General features: G+C 37.9%; 15 non-coding genes across 15 annotated transcripts; all 15 read right to left on the bottom strand.

The window, feature by feature from the left end:
• Window positions 1–996: 996 nt before the first annotated feature.
• On the bottom strand, window positions 997–1,070 carry TRNAT-UGU (transfer RNA threonine (anticodon UGU)). The gene has a single exon. It is a non-coding gene; the product is annotated as a tRNA-Thr (tRNA).
• A 2,415-nt stretch (window positions 1,071–3,485) lies between these two features.
• Window positions 3,486–3,559, bottom strand: TRNAT-UGU (transfer RNA threonine (anticodon UGU)). Its single transcript has one exon. It is a non-coding gene; the product is annotated as a tRNA-Thr (tRNA).
• A 1,997-nt stretch (window positions 3,560–5,556) lies between these two features.
• TRNAT-UGU (transfer RNA threonine (anticodon UGU)) lies at window positions 5,557–5,630 on the bottom strand. The gene has a single exon. It is a non-coding gene; the product is annotated as a tRNA-Thr (tRNA).
• A 730-nt stretch (window positions 5,631–6,360) lies between these two features.
• On the bottom strand, window positions 6,361–6,434 carry TRNAT-UGU (transfer RNA threonine (anticodon UGU)). The gene has a single exon. It is a non-coding gene; the product is annotated as a tRNA-Thr (tRNA).
• Window positions 6,435–7,164: 730 nt separating this feature from the next.
• On the bottom strand, window positions 7,165–7,238 carry TRNAT-UGU (transfer RNA threonine (anticodon UGU)). Its single transcript has one exon. It is a non-coding gene; the product is annotated as a tRNA-Thr (tRNA).
• Window positions 7,239–7,976: 738 nt separating this feature from the next.
• Window positions 7,977–8,050, bottom strand: TRNAT-UGU (transfer RNA threonine (anticodon UGU)). The gene has a single exon. It is a non-coding gene; the product is annotated as a tRNA-Thr (tRNA).
• A 738-nt stretch (window positions 8,051–8,788) lies between these two features.
• On the bottom strand, window positions 8,789–8,862 carry TRNAT-UGU (transfer RNA threonine (anticodon UGU)). The gene has a single exon. It is a non-coding gene; the product is annotated as a tRNA-Thr (tRNA).
• Window positions 8,863–9,661: 799 nt separating this feature from the next.
• Window positions 9,662–9,735, bottom strand: TRNAT-UGU (transfer RNA threonine (anticodon UGU)). Its single transcript has one exon. It is a non-coding gene; the product is annotated as a tRNA-Thr (tRNA).
• Window positions 9,736–10,473: 738 nt separating this feature from the next.
• Window positions 10,474–10,547, bottom strand: TRNAT-UGU (transfer RNA threonine (anticodon UGU)). Its single transcript has one exon. It is a non-coding gene; the product is annotated as a tRNA-Thr (tRNA).
• Window positions 10,548–11,588: 1,041 nt separating this feature from the next.
• TRNAT-UGU (transfer RNA threonine (anticodon UGU)) lies at window positions 11,589–11,662 on the bottom strand. Its single transcript has one exon. It is a non-coding gene; the product is annotated as a tRNA-Thr (tRNA).
• Window positions 11,663–12,461: 799 nt separating this feature from the next.
• On the bottom strand, window positions 12,462–12,535 carry TRNAT-UGU (transfer RNA threonine (anticodon UGU)). Its single transcript has one exon. It is a non-coding gene; the product is annotated as a tRNA-Thr (tRNA).
• A 799-nt stretch (window positions 12,536–13,334) lies between these two features.
• Window positions 13,335–13,408, bottom strand: TRNAT-UGU (transfer RNA threonine (anticodon UGU)). The gene has a single exon. It is a non-coding gene; the product is annotated as a tRNA-Thr (tRNA).
• A 1,701-nt stretch (window positions 13,409–15,109) lies between these two features.
• TRNAT-UGU (transfer RNA threonine (anticodon UGU)) lies at window positions 15,110–15,183 on the bottom strand. The gene has a single exon. It is a non-coding gene; the product is annotated as a tRNA-Thr (tRNA).
• A 799-nt stretch (window positions 15,184–15,982) lies between these two features.
• TRNAT-UGU (transfer RNA threonine (anticodon UGU)) lies at window positions 15,983–16,056 on the bottom strand. The gene has a single exon. It is a non-coding gene; the product is annotated as a tRNA-Thr (tRNA).
• Window positions 16,057–16,758: 702 nt separating this feature from the next.
• TRNAT-UGU (transfer RNA threonine (anticodon UGU)) lies at window positions 16,759–16,832 on the bottom strand. Its single transcript has one exon. It is a non-coding gene; the product is annotated as a tRNA-Thr (tRNA).
• Between the last annotated feature and the right edge of the window lie 1,279 nt (window positions 16,833–18,111).

Here is an 18,111-nt window from a genome sequence, read left to right as displayed (position 1 = left end):
TTAAGAAACTAAGTAAATTATGAATAGCATTCATTCAAAACCCTGAGCACTGGTTCATTTCTTATGCAGAAGAAACTCTAAATTTCACTATCAGTAGAGACATAGCCATGGTAAGTTTGAGGTTGTACGTCATTGAAGTTCTCATTTCTTACATAGGAAGTTTGTTTCTGAGATGATGAAAACAAGGCACTGCTGAGATTCGAACTCAGGATCTCCTTTTTACAAGACAGGCGCTTTAACCAACTAAGCCACAGCGCCACAAAATTTCCACTTGAAATGCAGGGAACACATAAGAACCAATCAAGCATTTCAAGTGGTTAACTTAGCGAAACAACTGTGAGTTGAATTGTATTCCATGCACATCAAAAACATGGAACAGGATTTTATTTTCAGTCATTAAAATTAAGAAACCAAGTAAATTATGAATAGCATTCATTCAAAACCCTGAGCACTGGTTCATTTCTTATGCAGAAGAAACTCTAAATTTCACTATCAGTAGAGACATAGCCATGGTAAGTTTGAGGTTGTACGTCATTGAAGTTCTCATTTCTTACATAGGAAGTTTGTTTCTGAGATGATGAAAACAAGGCACTGCTGAGATTCGAACTCAGGATCTCCTTTTTACAAGACAGGCGCTTTAACCAACTAAGCCACAGCGCCACAAAATTTCCACGTGAAATGCAGGGAACACATAAGAACCAATCAAGCATTTCAAGTGGTTAACTTAGCGAAACAACATTGAGTTGAGTTGCATTCCATGCACAGCAAAAACTTGGAATAGGATTTTATTTTCAGTCATGACATTTAAGAAACTAAGTAAATTATGAATAGCATTCATTCAAAACCCTGAGCACTGGTTCATTTCTTATGCAGAAGAAACTCTAAATTTCACAATTGCACTATCAGTAGAGACATAGCCATGCTAAGTTTGAGGTTGTACGTCAATGGAATTCCCATTTTTAAGATAGGAAGTTTGTTTCTGAGATGATGAAAACAAGGCACTGCTGAGATTCGAACTCAGGATCTCCTGTTTACAAGACAGGCGCTTTAACCAACTAAGCCACAGCGCCACAAGCTTTCCACGTGAAATGCAGGGAACACATAAGAACCAATCGAACATTTCAAGTGGTTGACTTAGCGAAACAACATTGAGTTGAGTTGTATTCCATGCACAGCAAAAACGTGGAACAGGATTTCATTTCCAGTCATGACAATTAAGAAAAAAAGTAAATTATGAATAGCATTCATTCAACGACATCGACAATTTGCAGTATGCAATAGATTCTGGTTCAATGACAAGGCCTTATGTTTTGAAATTCTATAATTGAATGATCCATCTTTTAGCACAGCTTCAATTTGGGACTTGTTTTTCTTCCAAGTTATGACACAGAGTAGGCAGATTGAAGGAATGCCACGGCAGGGCCAAAAGGAGGAAAAATTATGAAAGATTGAAAAGTTGGAATTAAGACCCTGAGGACTGGTTCATTTCTTATGCAGAAGAAATTCTTAAAATCACAATTGCATTATTAGTAGAGACGTAGCCACAGAAAATTTGAGTTATACGTCATTGAAATTCCCATTTCTTAGATAGGAAGTTTGTTTCTGAGATGATGAAAACAAGGCACTGCTGAGATTTGAACTCAGGGTCTCCTGTTTACAAGACAGGCACTTAAGACAACTAAGCCACAGCGCTAGATACTTACCACATGTATTAAAACCCTGAGCACTGGTTCATTTCTTATGCAGAAGAAACTCTAAATTTCACAATTGCACTATCAGCATTGACGTAGCCATGGTAAGTTTGAGGTTGTAAGTCATTGAAGTTCTCATTTCTTACATAGGAAGTTTGTTTCTGAGATGATGAAAACAAGGCACTGCTGAGATTCGAACTCTGGATCTCCTGTTTACAAGACAGGCGCTTTAACCAACTAAGCCACAGCGCCACAAGCTTTCCACGTGAAATGCAGGGCACAAATAAGAACCAATCGAGCATTTCAAGTGGTTAACTTAGCGAAACAACTGTGAGTTGAATTGTATTCCATGCACATCAAAAACATGGAACAGGATTTTATTTTCAGTCATTAAAATTAAGAAACCAAGTAAATTATGAATAGCATTCATTCAAAACCCTGAGCACTGGTTCATTTCTTATGCAGAAGAAACTCTAAATTTCACTATCAGTAGAGACATAGCCATGGTAAGTTTGAGGTTGTACGTCATTGAAGTTCTCATTTCTTACATAGGAAGTTTGTTTCTGAGATGATGAAAACAAGGCACTGCTGAGATTCGAACTCAGGATCTCCTTTTTACAAGACAGGCGCTTTAACCAACTAAGCCACAGCGCCACAAAATTTCCACTTGAAATGCAGGGAACACATAAGAACCAATCAAGCATTTCAAGTGGTTAACTTAGCGAAACAACATTGAGTTGAGTTGCATTCCATGCACAGCAAAAACTTGGAATAGGATTTTATTTTCAGTCATGACATTTAAGAAACTAAGTAAATTATGAATAGCATTCATTCAAAACCCTGAGCACTGGTTCATTTCTTATGCAGAAGAAACTCTAAATTTCACTATCAGTAGAGACATAGCCATGGTAAGTTTGAGGTTGTACGTCATTGAAGTTCTCATTTCTTACATAGGAAGTTTGTTTCTGAGATGATGAAAACAAGGCACTGCTGAGATTCGAACTCAGGATCTCCTTTTTACAAGACAGGCGCTTTAACCAACTAAGCCACAGCGCCACAAAATTTCCACTTGAAATGCAGGGAACACATAAGAACCAATCAAGCATTTCAAGTGGTTAACTTAGCGAAACAACTGTGAGTTGAATTGTATTCCATGCACATCAAAAACATGGAACAGGATTTTATTTTCAGTCATTAAAATTAAGAAACCAAGTAAATTATGAATAGCATTCATTCAAAACCCTGAGCACTGGTTCATTTCTTATGCAGAAGAAACTCTAAATTTCACTATCAGTAGAGACATAGCCATGGTAAGTTTGAGGTTGTACGTCATTGAAGTTCTCATTTCTTACATAGGAAGTTTGTTTCTGAGATGATGAAAACAAGGCACTGCTGAGATTCGAACTCAGGATCTCCTTTTTACAAGACAGGCGCTTTAACCAACTAAGCCACAGCGCCACAAAATTTCCACGTGAAATGCAGGGAACACATAAGAACCAATCAAGCATTTCAAGTGGTTAACTTAGCGAAACAACATTGAGTTGAGTTGCATTCCATGCACAGCAAAAACTTGGAATAGGATTTTATTTTCAGTCATGACATTTAAGAAACTAAGTAAATTATGAATAGCATTCATTCAAAACCCTGAGCACTGGTTCATTTCTTATGCAGAAGAAACTCTAAATTTCACAATTGCACTATCAGTAGAGACATAGCCATGCTAAGTTTGAGGTTGTACGTCAATGGAATTCCCATTTTTAAGATAGGAAGTTTGTTTCTGAGATGATGAAAACAAGGCACTGCTGAGATTCGAACTCAGGATCTCCTGTTTACAAGACAGGCGCTTTAACCAACTAAGCCACAGCGCCACAAGCTTTCCACGTGAAATGCAGGGAACACATAAGAACCAATCGAACATTTCAAGTGGTTAACTTAGCGAAACAACATTGAGTTGAGTTGTATTCCATGCACAGCAAAAACGTGGAACAGGATTTCATTTCCAGTCATGACAATTAAGAAAAAAAGTAAATTATGAATAGCATTCATTCAACGACATCGACAATTTGCAGTATGCAATAGATTCTGGTTCAATGACAAGGCCTTATGTTTTGAAATTCTATAATTGAATGATCCATCTTTTAGCACAGCTTCAATTTGGGACTTGTTTTTCTTCCAAGTTATGACACAGAGTAGGCAGATTGAAGGAATGCCACGGCAGGGCCAAAAGGAGGAAAAATTAGGAAAGATTGAAAAGTTGGAATTAAGACCCTGAGGACTGGTTCATTTCTTATGCAGAAGAAATTCTTAAAATCACAATTGCATTATTAGTAGAGACGTAGCCACAGAAAATTTGAGTTATACGTCATTGAAATTCCCATTTCTTAGATAGGAAGTTTGTTTCTGAGATGATGAAAACAAGGCACTGCTGAGATTTGAACTCAGGGTCTCCTGTTTACAAGACAGGCACTTTAGACAACTAAGCCACAGCGCTAGATACTTACCACATGTATTAGAACCCTGAGCACTGGTTCATTTCTTATGCAGAAGAAACTCTAAATTTCACTATCAGTAGAGACACAGCCATGGTAAGTTTGAGGTTGTACGTCAATGGAATTCCCATTTTTAAGATAGGAAGTTTGTTTCTGAGATGATGAAATCAAGGCACTGTTGAGATTCGAACTCAGGATCTCCTGTTTACAAGACAGGCGCTTTAACCAACTAAGCCACAGCGCCACAAGCTTTCCACGTGAAATGCAGGGCGCACATAAGAACCAATCGAGCATTTCAAGTGGTTAACTTAGCGAAACAACTGTGAGTTGAATTGTATTCCATGCACATCAAAAACATGGAACAGGATTTTATTTTCAGTCATTAAAATTAAGAAACCAAGTAAATTATGAATAGCATTCATTCAAAACCCTGAGCACTCGTTCATTTCTTATGCAGAAGAAACTCTAAATTTCACTATCAGTAGAGACATAGCCATGGTAAGTTTGAGGTTGTACGTCATTGAAGTTCTCATTTATTACATAGGAAGTTTGTTTCTGAGATGATGAAAACAAGGCACTGCTGAGATTCGAACTCAGGATCTCCTTTTTACAAGACAGGCGCTTTAACCAACTAAGCCACAGCGCCACAAAATTTCCACGTGAAATGCAGGGAACACATAAGAACCAATCAAGCATTTCAAGTGGTTAACTTAGCGAAACAACATTGAGTTGAGTTGCATTCCATGCACAGCAAAAACTTGGAATAGGATTTTATTTTCAGTCATGACATTTAAGAAACTAAGTAAATTATGAATAGCATTCATTCAAAACCCTGAGCACTGGTTCATTTCTTATGCAGAAGAAACTCTAAATTTCACTATCAGTAGAGACATAGCCATGGTAAGTTTGAGGTTGTACGTCATTGAAGTTCTCATTTCTTACATAGGAAGTTTGTTTCTGAGATGATGAAAACAAGGCACTGCTGAGATTCGAACTCAGGATCTCCTTTTTACAAGACAGGCGCTTTAACCAACTAAGCCACAGCGCCACAAAATTTCCACGTGAAATGCAGGGAACACATAAGAACCAATCAAGCATTTCAAGTGGTTAACTTAGCGAAACAACATTGAGTTGAGTTGCATTCCATGCACAGCAAAAACTTGGAATAGGATTTTATTTTCAGTCATGACATTTAAGAAACTAAGTAAATTATGAATAGCATTCATTCAAAACCCTGAGCACTGGTTCATTTCTTATGCAGAAGAAACTCTAAATTTCACTATCAGTAGAGACACAGCCATGGTAAGTTTGAGGTTGTACGTCAATGGAATTCCCATTTTTAAGATAGGAAGTTTGTGTCTGAGATGATGAAATCAAGGCACTGCTGAGATTCGAACTCAGGATCTCCTGTTTACAAGACAGGCGCTTTAACCAACTAAGCCACAGCGCCACAAGCTTTCCACGTGAAATGCAGGGCGCACATAAGAACCAATCGAGCATTTCAAGTGGTTAACTTAGCGAAACGACTGTGAGTTGAATTGTATTCCATGCACATCAAAAACATGGAACAGGATTTTATTTTCAGTCATTAAAATTAAGAAACCAAGTAAATTATGAATAGCATTCATTCAAAACCCTGAGCACTGGTTCATTTCTTATGCAGAAGAAACTCTAAATTTCACTATCAGTAGAGACATAGCCATGGTAAGTTTGAGGTTGTACGTCATTGAAGTTCTCATTTCTTACATAGGAAGTTTGTTTCTGAGATGATGAAAACAAGGCACTGCTGAGATTCGAACTCAGGATCTCCTTTTTACAAGACAGGCGCTTTAACCAACTAAGCCACAGCGCCACAAAATTTCCACGTGAAATGCAGGGAACACATAAGAACCAATCAAGCATTTCAAGTGGTTAACTTAGCGAAACAACATTGAGTTGAGTTGCATTCCATGCACAGCAAAAACTTGGAATAGGATTTTATTTTCAGTCATGACATTTAAGAAACTAAGTAAATTATGAATAGCATTCATTCAAAACCCTGAGCACTGGTTCATTTCTTATGCAGAAGAAACTCTAAATTTCACTATCAGTAGAGACACAGCCATGGTAAGTTTGAGGTTGTACGTCAATGGAATTCCCATTTTTAAGATAGGAAGTTTGTGTCTGAGATGATGAAATCAAGGCACTGCTGAGATTCGAACTCAGGATCTCCTGTTTACAAGACAGGCGCTTTAACCAACTAAGCCACAGCGCCACAAGCTTTCCACGTGAAATGCAGGGCACACATAAGAACCAATCGAGCATTTCAAGTGGTTAACTTAGCGAAACAACTGTGAGTTGAATTGTATTCCATGCACATCAAAAACATGGAACAGGATTTTATTTTCAGTCATTAAAATTAAGAAACCAAGTAAATTATGAATAGCATTCATTCAAAACCCTGAGCACTGGTTCATTTCTTATGCAGAAGAAACTCTAAATTTCACTATCAGTAGAGACATAGCCATGGTAAGTTTGAGGTTGTACGTCATTGAGGTTCTCATTTCTTACATAGGAAGTTTGTTTCTGAGATGATGAAAACAAGGCACTGCTGAGATTCGAACTCAGGATCTCCTTTTTACAAGACAGGCGCTTTAACCAACTAAGCCACAGCGCCACAAAATTTCCACGTGAAATGCAGGGAACACATAAGAACCAATCAAGCATTTCAAGTGGTTAACTTAGCGAAACAACATTGAGTTGAGTTGCATTCCATGCACAGCAAAAACTTGGAATAGGATTTTATTTTCAGTCATGACATTTAAGAAACTAAGTAAATTATGAATAGCATTCATTCAAAACCCTGAGCACTGGTTCATTTCTTATGCAGAAGAAACTCTAAATTTCACTATCAGTAGAGACACAGCCATGGTAAGTTTGAGGTTGTACGTCAATGGAATTCCCATTTTTAAGATAGGAAGTTTGTGTCTGAGATGATGAAATCAAGGCACTGCTGAGATTCGAACTCAGGATCTCCTGTTTACAAGACAGGCGCTTTAACCAACTAAGCCACAGCGCCACAAGCTTTCCACGTGAAATGCAGGGCGCACATAAGAACCAATCGAGCATTTCAAGTGGTTAACTTAGCGAAACAACTGTGAGTTGAATTGTATTCCATGCACATCAAAAACATGGAACAGGATTTTATTTTCAGTCATTAAAATTAAGAAACCAAGTAAATTATGAATAGCATTCATTCAAAACCCTGAGCACTGGTTCATTTCTTATGCAGAAGAAACTCTAAATTTCACTATCAGTAGAGACATAGCCATGGTAAGTTTGAGGTTGTACGTCATTGAAGTTCTCATTTCTTACATAGGAAGTTTGTTTCTGAGATGATGAAAACAAGGCACTGCTGAGATTCGAACTCAGGATCTCCTTTTTACAAGACAGGCGCTTTAACCAACTAAGCCACAGCGCCACAAAATTTCCACGTGAAATGCAGGGAACACATAAGAACCAATCAAGCATTTCAAGTGGTTAACTTAGCGAAACAACATTGAGTTGAGTTGCATTCCATGCACAGCAAAAACTTGGAATAGGATTTTATTTTCAGTCACGACATTTAAGAAACTAAGTAAATTATGAATAGCATTCATTCAAAACCCTGAGCACTGGTTCATTTCTTATGCAGAAGAAACTCTAAATTTCACAATTGCACTATCAGTAGAGACATAGCCATGCTAAGTTTGAGGTTGTACGTCAATGGAATTCCCATTTTTAAGATAGGAAGTTTGTTTCTGAGATGATGAAAACAAGGCACTGCTGAGATTCGAACTCAGGATCTCCTGTTTACAAGACAGGCGCTTTAACCAACTAAGCCACAGCGCCACAAGCTTTCCACGTGAAATGCAGGGAACACATAAGAACCAATCGAACATTTCAAGTGGTTAACTTAGCGAAAGAACATTGAGTTGAGTTGTATTCCATGCACAGCAAAAACGTGGAACAGGATTTCATTTCCAGTCATTAAAATTAAGAAACCAAGTAAATTATGAATAGCATTCATTCAAAACCCTGAGCACTGGTTCATTTCTTATGCAGAAGAAACTCTAAATTTCACTATCAGTAGAGACATAGCCATGGTAAGTTTGAGGTTGTACGTCATTGAAGTTCTCATTTCTTACATAGGAAGTTTGTTTCTGAGATGATGAAAACAAGGCACTGCTGAGATTCGAACTCAGGATCTCCTTTTTACAAGACAGGCGCTTTAACCAACTAAGCCACAGAGCCACAAAATTTCCACTTGAAATGCAGGGAACACATAAGAACCAATCAAGCATTTCAAGTGGTTAACTTAGCGAAACAACATTGAGTTGAGTTGCATTCCATGCACAGCAAAAACTTGGAATAGGATTTTATTTTCAGTCATGACATTTAAGAAACTAAGTAAATTATGAATAGCATTCATTCAAAACCCTGAGCACTGGTTCATTTCTTATGCAGAAGAAACTCTAAATTTCACAATTGCACTATCAGTAGAGACATAGCCATGCTAAGTTTGAGGTTGTACGTCAATGGAATTCCCATTTTTAAGATAGGAAGTTTGTTTCTGAGATGATGAAAACAAGGCACTGCTGAGATTCGAACTCAGGATCTCCTGTTTACAAGACAGGCACTTTAACCAACTAAGCCACAGCGCCACAAGCTTTCCACGTGAAATGCAGGGAACACATAAGAACCAATCGAACATTTCAAGTGGTTAACTTAGCGAAACAACATTGAGTTGAGTTGTATTCCATGCACAGCAAAAACGTGGAACAGGATTTCTTTTCCAGTCATGACAATTAAGAAAAAAAGTAAATTATGAATAGCATTCATTCAACGACATCGACAATTTGCAGTATGCAATAGATTCTGGTTCAATGACAAGGCCTTATGTTTTGAAATTCTATAATTGAATGATCCATCTTTTAGCACAGCTTCAATTTGGGACTTGTTTTTCTTCCAAGTTATGACACAGAGTAGGCAGATTGAAGGAATGCCACGGCAGGGCCAAAAGGAGGAAAAATTAGGAAAGATTGAAAAGTTGGAATTAAGACCCTGAGGACTGGTTCATTTCTTATGCAGAAGAAATTCTTAAAATCACAATTGCATTATTAGTAGAGACGTAGCCACAGAAAATTTGAGTTATACGTCATTGAAATTCCCATTTCTTAGATAGGAAGTTTGTTTCTGAGATGATGAAAACAAGGCACTGCTGAGATTTGAACTCAGGGTCTCCTGTTTACAAGACAGGCACTTTAGACAACTAAGCCACAGCGCTAGATACTTACCACATGTATTAAAACCCTGAGCACTGGTTCATTTCTTATGCAGAAGAAACTCTAAATTTCACAATTGCACTATCAGCATTGACGTAGCCATGGTAAGTTTGAGGTTGTAAGTCATTGAAGTTCTCATTTCTTACATAGGAAGTTTGTTTCTGAGATGATGAAAACAAGGCACTGCTGAGATTCGAACTCAGGATCTCCTGTTTACAAGACAGGCGCTTTAACCAACTAAGCCACAGCGCCACAAGCTTTCCACGTGAAATGCAGGGAACACATAAGAACCAATCGAACATTTCAAATGGTTAACTTAGCGAAAGAACATTGAGTTGAGTTGTATTCCATGCACAGCAAAAACGTGGAACAGGATTTCATTTCCAGTCATTAAAATTAAGAAACCAAGTAAATTATGAATAGCATTCATTCAAAACCCTGAGCACTGGTTCATTTCTTATGCAGAAGAAACTCTAAATTTCACTATCAGTAGAGACATAGCCATGGTAAGTTTGAGGTTGTACGTCATTGAAGTTCTCATTTCTTACATAGGAAGTTTGTTTCTGAGATGATGAAAACAAGGCACTGCTGAGATTCGAACTCAGGATCTCCTTTTTACAAGACAGGCGCTTTAACCAACTAAGCCACAGAGCCACAAAATTTCCACTTGAAATGCAGGGAACACATAAGAACCAATCAAGCATTTCAAGTGGTTAACTTAGCGAACCAACATTGAGTTGAGTTGCATTCCATGCACAGCAAAAACTTGGAATAGGATTTTATTTTCAGTCATGACATTTAAGAAACTAAGTAAATTATGAATAGCATTCATTCAAAACCCTGAGCACTGGTTCATTTCTTATGCAGAAGAAACTCTAAATTTCACAATTGCACTATCAGTAGAGACATAGCCATGCTAAGTTTGAGGTTGTACGTCAATGGAATTCCCATTTTTAAGATAGGAAGTTTGTTTCTGAGATGATGAAAACAAGGCACTGCTGAGATTCGAACTCAGGATCTCCTGTTTACAAGACAGGCACTTTAACCAACTAAGCCACAGCGCCACAAGCTTTCCACGTGAAATGCAGGGAACACATAAGAACCAATCGAACATTTCAAGTGGTTAACTTAGCAAAACAACATTGAGTTGAGTTGTATTCCATGCACAGCAAAAACGTGGAACAGGATTTCATTTCCAGTCATGACAATTAAGAAAAAAAGTAAATTATGAATAGCATTCATTCAACGACATCGACAATTTGCAGTATGCAATAGATTCTGGTTCAATGACAAGGCCTTATGTTTTGAAATTCTATAATTGAATGATCCATCTTTTAGCACAGCTTCAATTTGGGACTTGTTTTTCTTCCAAGTTATGACACAGAGTAGGCAGATTGAAGGAATGCCACGGCAGGGCCAAAAGGAGGAAAAATTATGAAAGATTGAAAAGTTGGAATTAAGACCCTGAGGACTGGTTCATTTCTTATGCAGAAGAAATTCTTAAAATCACAATTGCATTATTAGTAGAGACGTAGCCACAGAAAATTTGAGTTATACGTCATTGAAATTCCCATTTCTTAGATAGGAAGTTTGTTTCTGAGATGATGAAAACAAGGCACTGCTGAGATTTGAACTCAGGGTCTCCTGTTTACAAGACAGGCACTTTAGACAACTAAGCCACAGCGCTAGATACTTACCACATGTATTAAAACCCTGAGCACTGGTTAATTTCTTATGCAGAAGAAACTCTAAATTTCACAATTGCACTATCAGCATTGACGTAGCCATGGTAAGTTTGAGGTTGTGCGTCAGTGGAATTCCCATTTTTAAGATAGGAAGTTTGTTTCTGAGATGATGAAAACAAGGCACTGCTGAGATTTGAACTCAGGGTCTCCTGTTTACAAGACAGGCACTTTAGACAACTAAGCCACAGCGCTAGATACTTACCACATGTATTAAAACCCTGAGCACTGGTTCATTTCTTATGCAGAAGAAACTCTAAATTTCACTATCAGCATTGACGTAGCCATGGTAAGTTTGAGGTTGTACGTCAATGGAATTCCCATTTTTAAGATAGGAAGTTTGTTTCTGAGATGATGAAAACAAGGCACTGCTGAGATTCGAACTCAGGATCTCCTGTTTACAAGACAGGCGCTTTAACCAACTAAGCCACAGCGCCACAAAATTTCCAAGTGAAATGCAGTGAACACATAAGAACCAATCGAACATTTCAAGTGGTTAACTTAGCGAAACAACATTGAGTTGAGTTGTATTCCATGCACAGCAAAAACGTGAAACAGGATTTCATTTCCAGTCATGACAATTAAGAAAAAAAGTAAATTATGAATAGCATTCATTCAACGACATCGACAATTTGCAGTATGCAATAGATTCTGGTTCAATGACAAGGCCTTATGTTTTGAAATTCTATAATTGAATGATCCATCTTTTAGCACAGCTTCAATTTGGGACTTGTTTTTCTTCCAAGTTATGACACAGAATAGGCAGATTGAAGGAATGCCACAGCAGGGCCAAAAGGAGGAAAAATTAGGAAAGATTGAAAAGTTGGAATTAAAACCCTGAGGACTGGTTCATTTCTTATGCAGAAGAAATTCTTAAAATCACAATTGCATTATTAGTAGAGACGTAGCCACGGAAAATTTGTGTTATACGTCATTGAAATTCCAATTTATTAGCTAGGAAGTTTGTTTCTGAGATGATGAAAACAAGGCACTGCTGAGATTTGAACTCAGGGTCTCCTGTTTACAAGATAGGCACTTTAGACAACTAAGCCACAGCGCTACGTACTTACCACATGTATTAAAACCCTGAGCACTGGTTCATTTCTTATGCAGAAGAAATTCTTAAAATCACAATTGCATTATTAGTAGAGACGTAGCCATGGTAAGTTTGAGGTTGTACGTCAATGGAATTCCCATTTTTAAGATAGGAAGTTTGTTTCTGAGATGATGAAAACAAGGCACTGCTGAGATTCGAACTCAGGATCTCCTGTTTACAAGACAGGCGCTTTAACCAACTAAGCCACAGCGCCACAAGCTTTCCACGTGAAATGCAGGGAACACATAAGAACCAATCAAACATTTCAAGTGGTTGACTTAGCGAAACAACATTGAGTTGAGTTGTATTCCATGCACAGCAAAAACGTGGAACAGGATTTCATTTTCAGTCATGACAATTAAGAAACCAAGTAAATTATGAATAGCATTCATTCAACGACATTGACAATTTGCAGTATGCAATAGATTCTGGTTCAATGACAAGGCCTTATGTTTTGAAATTCTATAATTGAATGATCCATCTTTTAGCACAGCTTCAATTTGGGACTTGTTTTTCTTCCAAGTTATGACACAGAATAGGCAGATTGAAGGAATGCCACAGCAGGGCCAAAAGGAGGAAAAATTAGGAAAGATTGAAAAGTTGGAATTAAAACCCTGAGGACTGGTTCATTTCTTATGCAGAAGAAATTCTTAAAATCACAATTGCATTATTAGTAGAGACGTAGCCACGGAAAATTTGAGTTATACGTCATTGAAATTCCCATTTCTTAGCTAGGAAGTTTGTTACTGAGATGATGAAAACAAGGCACTGCTGAGATTTGAACTCAGGGTCTCCTGTTTACAAGACAGGCACTTTAGACAACTAAGCCACAGCGCTACGTACTTACCACATGTATTAAAACCCTGAGCACTGGTTCATTTCTTATGCAGAAGAAATTCTTAAAATCACAATTGCATTATTAGTAGAGACGTAGCCATGGTAAGTTTGAGGTTGTACGTCAATGGAATTCCCATTTTTAAGATAGGAAGTTTGTTTCTGAGATGATGAAAACAAGGCACTGCTGAGATTTGAACTCAGGATCTCCTGTTTACAAGACAGGCGCTTTGACCAACTAAGCCACAGCGCCACAAGATTTCCACGTGAAATGCAGGGAACACATAAGAACCAATCGAACATTTCAAGTGGTTGACTTAGCGAAACAACATTGAGTTGAGTTGTATTCCATGCACAGCAAAAACGTGGAACAGGATTTCATTTTCCCGTCTTGTTTTGAAATTCTATAATTGAATGATCCATCTTTTAGCACAGCTTCAATTTGGGACTTGTTTTTCTTCCAAGTTATGACACAGAATAGGCAGATTGAAGGAATGCCACAGCAGGGCCAAAAGGAGGAAAAATTAGGAAAGATTGAAAAGTTGGAATTAAAACCCTGAGGACTGGTTCATTTCTTATGCAGAAGAAATTCTTAAAATCACAATTGCATTATTAGTAGAGACGTAGCCACGGAAAATTTGTGTTATACATCATTGAAATTCCCATTTCTTAGCTAGGAAGTTTGTTTCTGAGATGATGAAAACAAGGCACTGCTGAGATTTGAACTCAGGGTCTCCTGTTTACAAGACAGGCACTTTAGACAACTAAGCCACAGCGCTACGTACTTACCACATGTATTAAAACCCTGAGCACTGGTTCATTTCTTATGCAGAAGAAACTCTAAATTTCACAATTGCACTATCACCATTGACGTAGCCATGGTAAGTTTGAGGTTGTACGTCAATGGAATTCCCATTTTTAAGCTAGGAAGTTTGTTTCTGAGATGATGAAAACAAGGCACTGCTGAGATTTGAACTCAGGGTCTCCTGTTTACAAGACAGGCACTTTAGACAACTAAGCCACAGCGCTACGTACTTACCACATGTATTAAAACCCTGAGCACTGGTTCATTTCTTATGCAGAAGAAACTCTAAATTTCACAATTGCACTATCACCATTGACGTAGCCATGGTAAGTTTGAGGTTGTACGTCAATGGAATTCCCATTTTTAAGCTAGGAAGTTTGTTTCTGAGATGATGAAAACAAGGCACTGCTGAGATTTGAACTCAGGGTCTCCTGTTTACAAGACAGGCACTTTAGACAACTAAGCCACAGCGCTACGTACTTACCACATGTATTAAAACCCTGAGCACTGGTTCATTTCTTATGCAGAAGAAACTCTAAATTTCACAATTGCACTATCACCATTGACGTAGCCATGGTAAGTTTGAGGTTGTACGTCAATGGAATTCCCATTTTTAAGATAGGAAGTTTGTTTCTGAGATGATGAAAACAAGGCACTGCTGAGATTTGAACTCAGGGTCTCCTGTTTACAAGACAGGCACTTTAGACAACTAAGCCACAGCGCTACGTACTTACCACATAAATTAAAACCCTGAGGACTGGTTCATTTCTTATGCAGAATAAACTCTAAATTTCACAATTGCACTATTAGTAGAGACGTAGCCACGGAAAATTTGTGTTATACGTCATTGAAATTCCAATTTATTAGCTAGGAAGTTTGTTTCTGAGATGATGAAAACAAGGCACTGCTGAAATTTGAACTCAGGGTCTCCTGTTTACAAGATAGGCACTTTAGACAACTAAGCCACAGCGCTACGTACTTACCACATGTATTAAAACCCTGAGCACTGGTTCATTTCTTATGCAGAAGAAATTCTTAAAATCACAATTGCATTATTAGTAGAGACGTAGCCATGGTAAGTTTGAGGTTGTACGTCAATGGAATTCCCATTTTTAAGATAGGAAGTTTGTTTCTGAGATGATGAAAACAAGGCACTGCTGAGATTCGAACTCAGGATCTCCTGTTTACAAGACAGGCGCTTTAACCAACTAAGCCACAGCGCCACAAGCTTTCCACGTGAAATGCAGGGAACACATAAGAACCAATCAAACATTTCAAGTGGTTGACTTAGCGAAACAACATTGAGTTGAGTTGTATTCCATGCACAGCAAAAACGTGGAACAGGATTTCATTTTCAGTCATGACAATTAAGAAACCAAGTAAATTATGAATAGCATTCATTCAACGACATTGACAATTTGCAGTATGCAATAGATTCTGGTTCAATGACAAGGCCTTATGTTTTGAAATTCTATAATTGAATGATCCATCTTTTAGCACAGCTTCAATTTGGGACTTGTTTTTCTTCCAAGTTATGACACAGAATAGGCAGATTGAAGGAATGCCACAGCAGGGCCAAAAGGAGGAAAAATTAGGAAAGATTGAAAAGTTGGAATTAAAACCCTGAGGACTGGTTCATTTCTTATGCAGAAGAAATTCTTAAAATCACAATTGCATTATTAGTAGAGACGTAGCCACGGAAAATTTGAGTTATACGTCATTGAAATTCCCATTTCTTAGCTAGGAAGTTTGTTACTGAGATGATGAAAACAAGGCACTGCTGAGATTTGAACTCAGGGTCTCCTGTTTACAAGACAGGCACTTTAGACAACTAAGCCACAGCGCTACGTACTTACCACATGTATTAAAACCCTGAGCACTGGTTCATTTCTTATGCAGAAGAAATTCTTAAAATCACAATTGCATTATTAGTAGAGACGTAGCCATGGTAAGTTTGAGGTTGTACGTCAATGGAATTCCCATTTTTAAGATAGGAAGTTTGTTTCTGAGATGATGAAAACAAGGCACTGCTGAGATTTGAACTCAGGATCTCCTGTTTACAAGACAGGCGCTTTGACCAACTAAGCCACAGCGCCACAAGATTTCCACGTGAAATGCAGGGAACACATAAGAACCAATCGAACATTTCAAGTGGTTGACTTAGCGAAACAACATTGAGTTGAGTTGTATTCCATGCACAGCAAAAACGTGGAACAGGATTTCATTTTCCCGTCTTGTTTTGAAATTCTATAATTGAATGATCCATCTTTTAGCACAGCTTCAATTTGGGACTTGTTTTTCTTCCAAGTTATGACACAGAATAGGCAGATTGAAGGAATGCCACAGCAGGGCCAAAAGGAGGAAAAATTAGGAAAGATTGAAAAGTTGGAATTAAAACCCTGAGGACTGGTTCATTTCTTATGCAGAAGAAATTCTTAAAATCACAATTGCATTATTAGTAGAGACGTAGTCACGGAAAATTTGTGTTATACGTCATTGAAATTCCCATTTCTTAGCTAGGAAGTTTGTTTCTGAGATGATGAAAACAAGGCACTGCTGAGATTTGAACTCAGAGTCTCCTGTTTACAAGACAGGCACTTTAGACAACTAAGCCACAGCGCTACGTACTTACCACATGTATTAAAACCCTGAGCACTGGTTCATTTCTTATGCAGAAGAAATTCTTAAAATCACAATTGCATTATTAGTAGAGACGTAGCCATGGTAAGTTTAAGGTTGTACGTCAATGGAATTCCCATTTTCAAGATAGGAAGTTTGTTTCTGAGATGATGAAAACAAGGCACTGCTGAGATTCGAACTCAGGATCTCCTGTTTACAAGACAGGCGCTTTAACCAACTAAGCCACAGCGCCACAAGCTTTCCACGTGAAATGCAGGGAACACATAAGAACCAATCGAACATTTCAAGTGGTTGACTTAGCGAAACAACATTGAGTTGAGTTGTATTCCATGCACAGCAAAAACGTGGAACAGGATTTCATTTTCAGTCATGACAATTAAGAAACCAAGTAAATTATGAATAGCATTCATTCAACGACATTGACAATTTGCAGTATGCAATAGATTCTGGTTCAATGACAAGGCCTTATGTTTTGAAATTCTATAATTGAATGATCCATCTTTTAGCACAGCTTCAATTTGGGACTTGCTTTTCTTCCAAGTTATGACACAGAATAGGCAGATTGAAGGAATGCCACAGCAGGGCCAAAAGGAGGAAAAATTAGGAAAGATTGAAAAGTTGGAATTAAAACCCTGAGGACTGGTTCATTTCTTATGCAGAAGAAATTCTTAAAATCATAATTGCATTATTAGTAGAGACGTAGCCACGGAAAATTTGTGTTATAAGTCATTGAAATTCCCATTTCTTAGCTAGGAAGTTTGTTTCTGAGATGATGAAAACAAGGCACTGCTGAGATTTGAACTCAGGGTCTCCTGTTTACAAGACAGGCACTTTAGACAACTAAGCCACAGCGCTACGTACTTACCACATGTATTAAAACCCTGAGCACTGGTTCATTTCTTATGCAGAAGAAACTCTAAATTTCACAATTGCACTATCACCATTGACGTAGCCATGGTAAGTTTGAGGTTGTACGTCAATGGAATTCCCATTTTTAAGCTAGGAAGTTTGTTTCTGAGATGATGAAAACAAGGCACTGCTGAGATTTGAACTCAGGGTCTCCTGTTTACAAGACAGGCACTTTAGACAACTAAGCCACAGCGCTACGTACTTACCACATGTATTAAAACCCTGAGCACTGGTTCATTTCTTATGCAGAAGAAACTCTAAATTTCACAATTGCACTATCACCATTGACGTAGCCATGGTAAGTTTGAGGTTGTACGTCAATGGAATTCCCATTTTTAAGCTAGGAAGTTTGTTTCTGAGATGATGAAAACAAGGCACTGCTGAGATTTGAACTCAGGGTCTCCTGTTTACAAGACAGGCACTTTAGACAACTAAGCCACAGCGCTACGTACTTACCACATGTATTAAAACCCTGAGCACTGGTTCATTTCTTATGCAGAAGAAACTCTAAATTTCACAATTGCACTATCACCATTGACGTAGCCATGGTAAGTTTGAGGTTGTACGTCAATGGAATTCCCATTTTTAAGATAGGAAGTTTG

This window comes from Ranitomeya imitator, chromosome 7, assembly GCF_032444005.1.
Source record: "Ranitomeya imitator isolate aRanImi1 chromosome 7, aRanImi1.pri, whole genome shotgun sequence".
Classification (NCBI taxonomy): Eukaryota; Metazoa; Chordata; class Amphibia; order Anura; family Dendrobatidae; genus Ranitomeya; species Ranitomeya imitator.
This window is presented reverse-complemented; position numbering and strand designations above follow the sequence as displayed.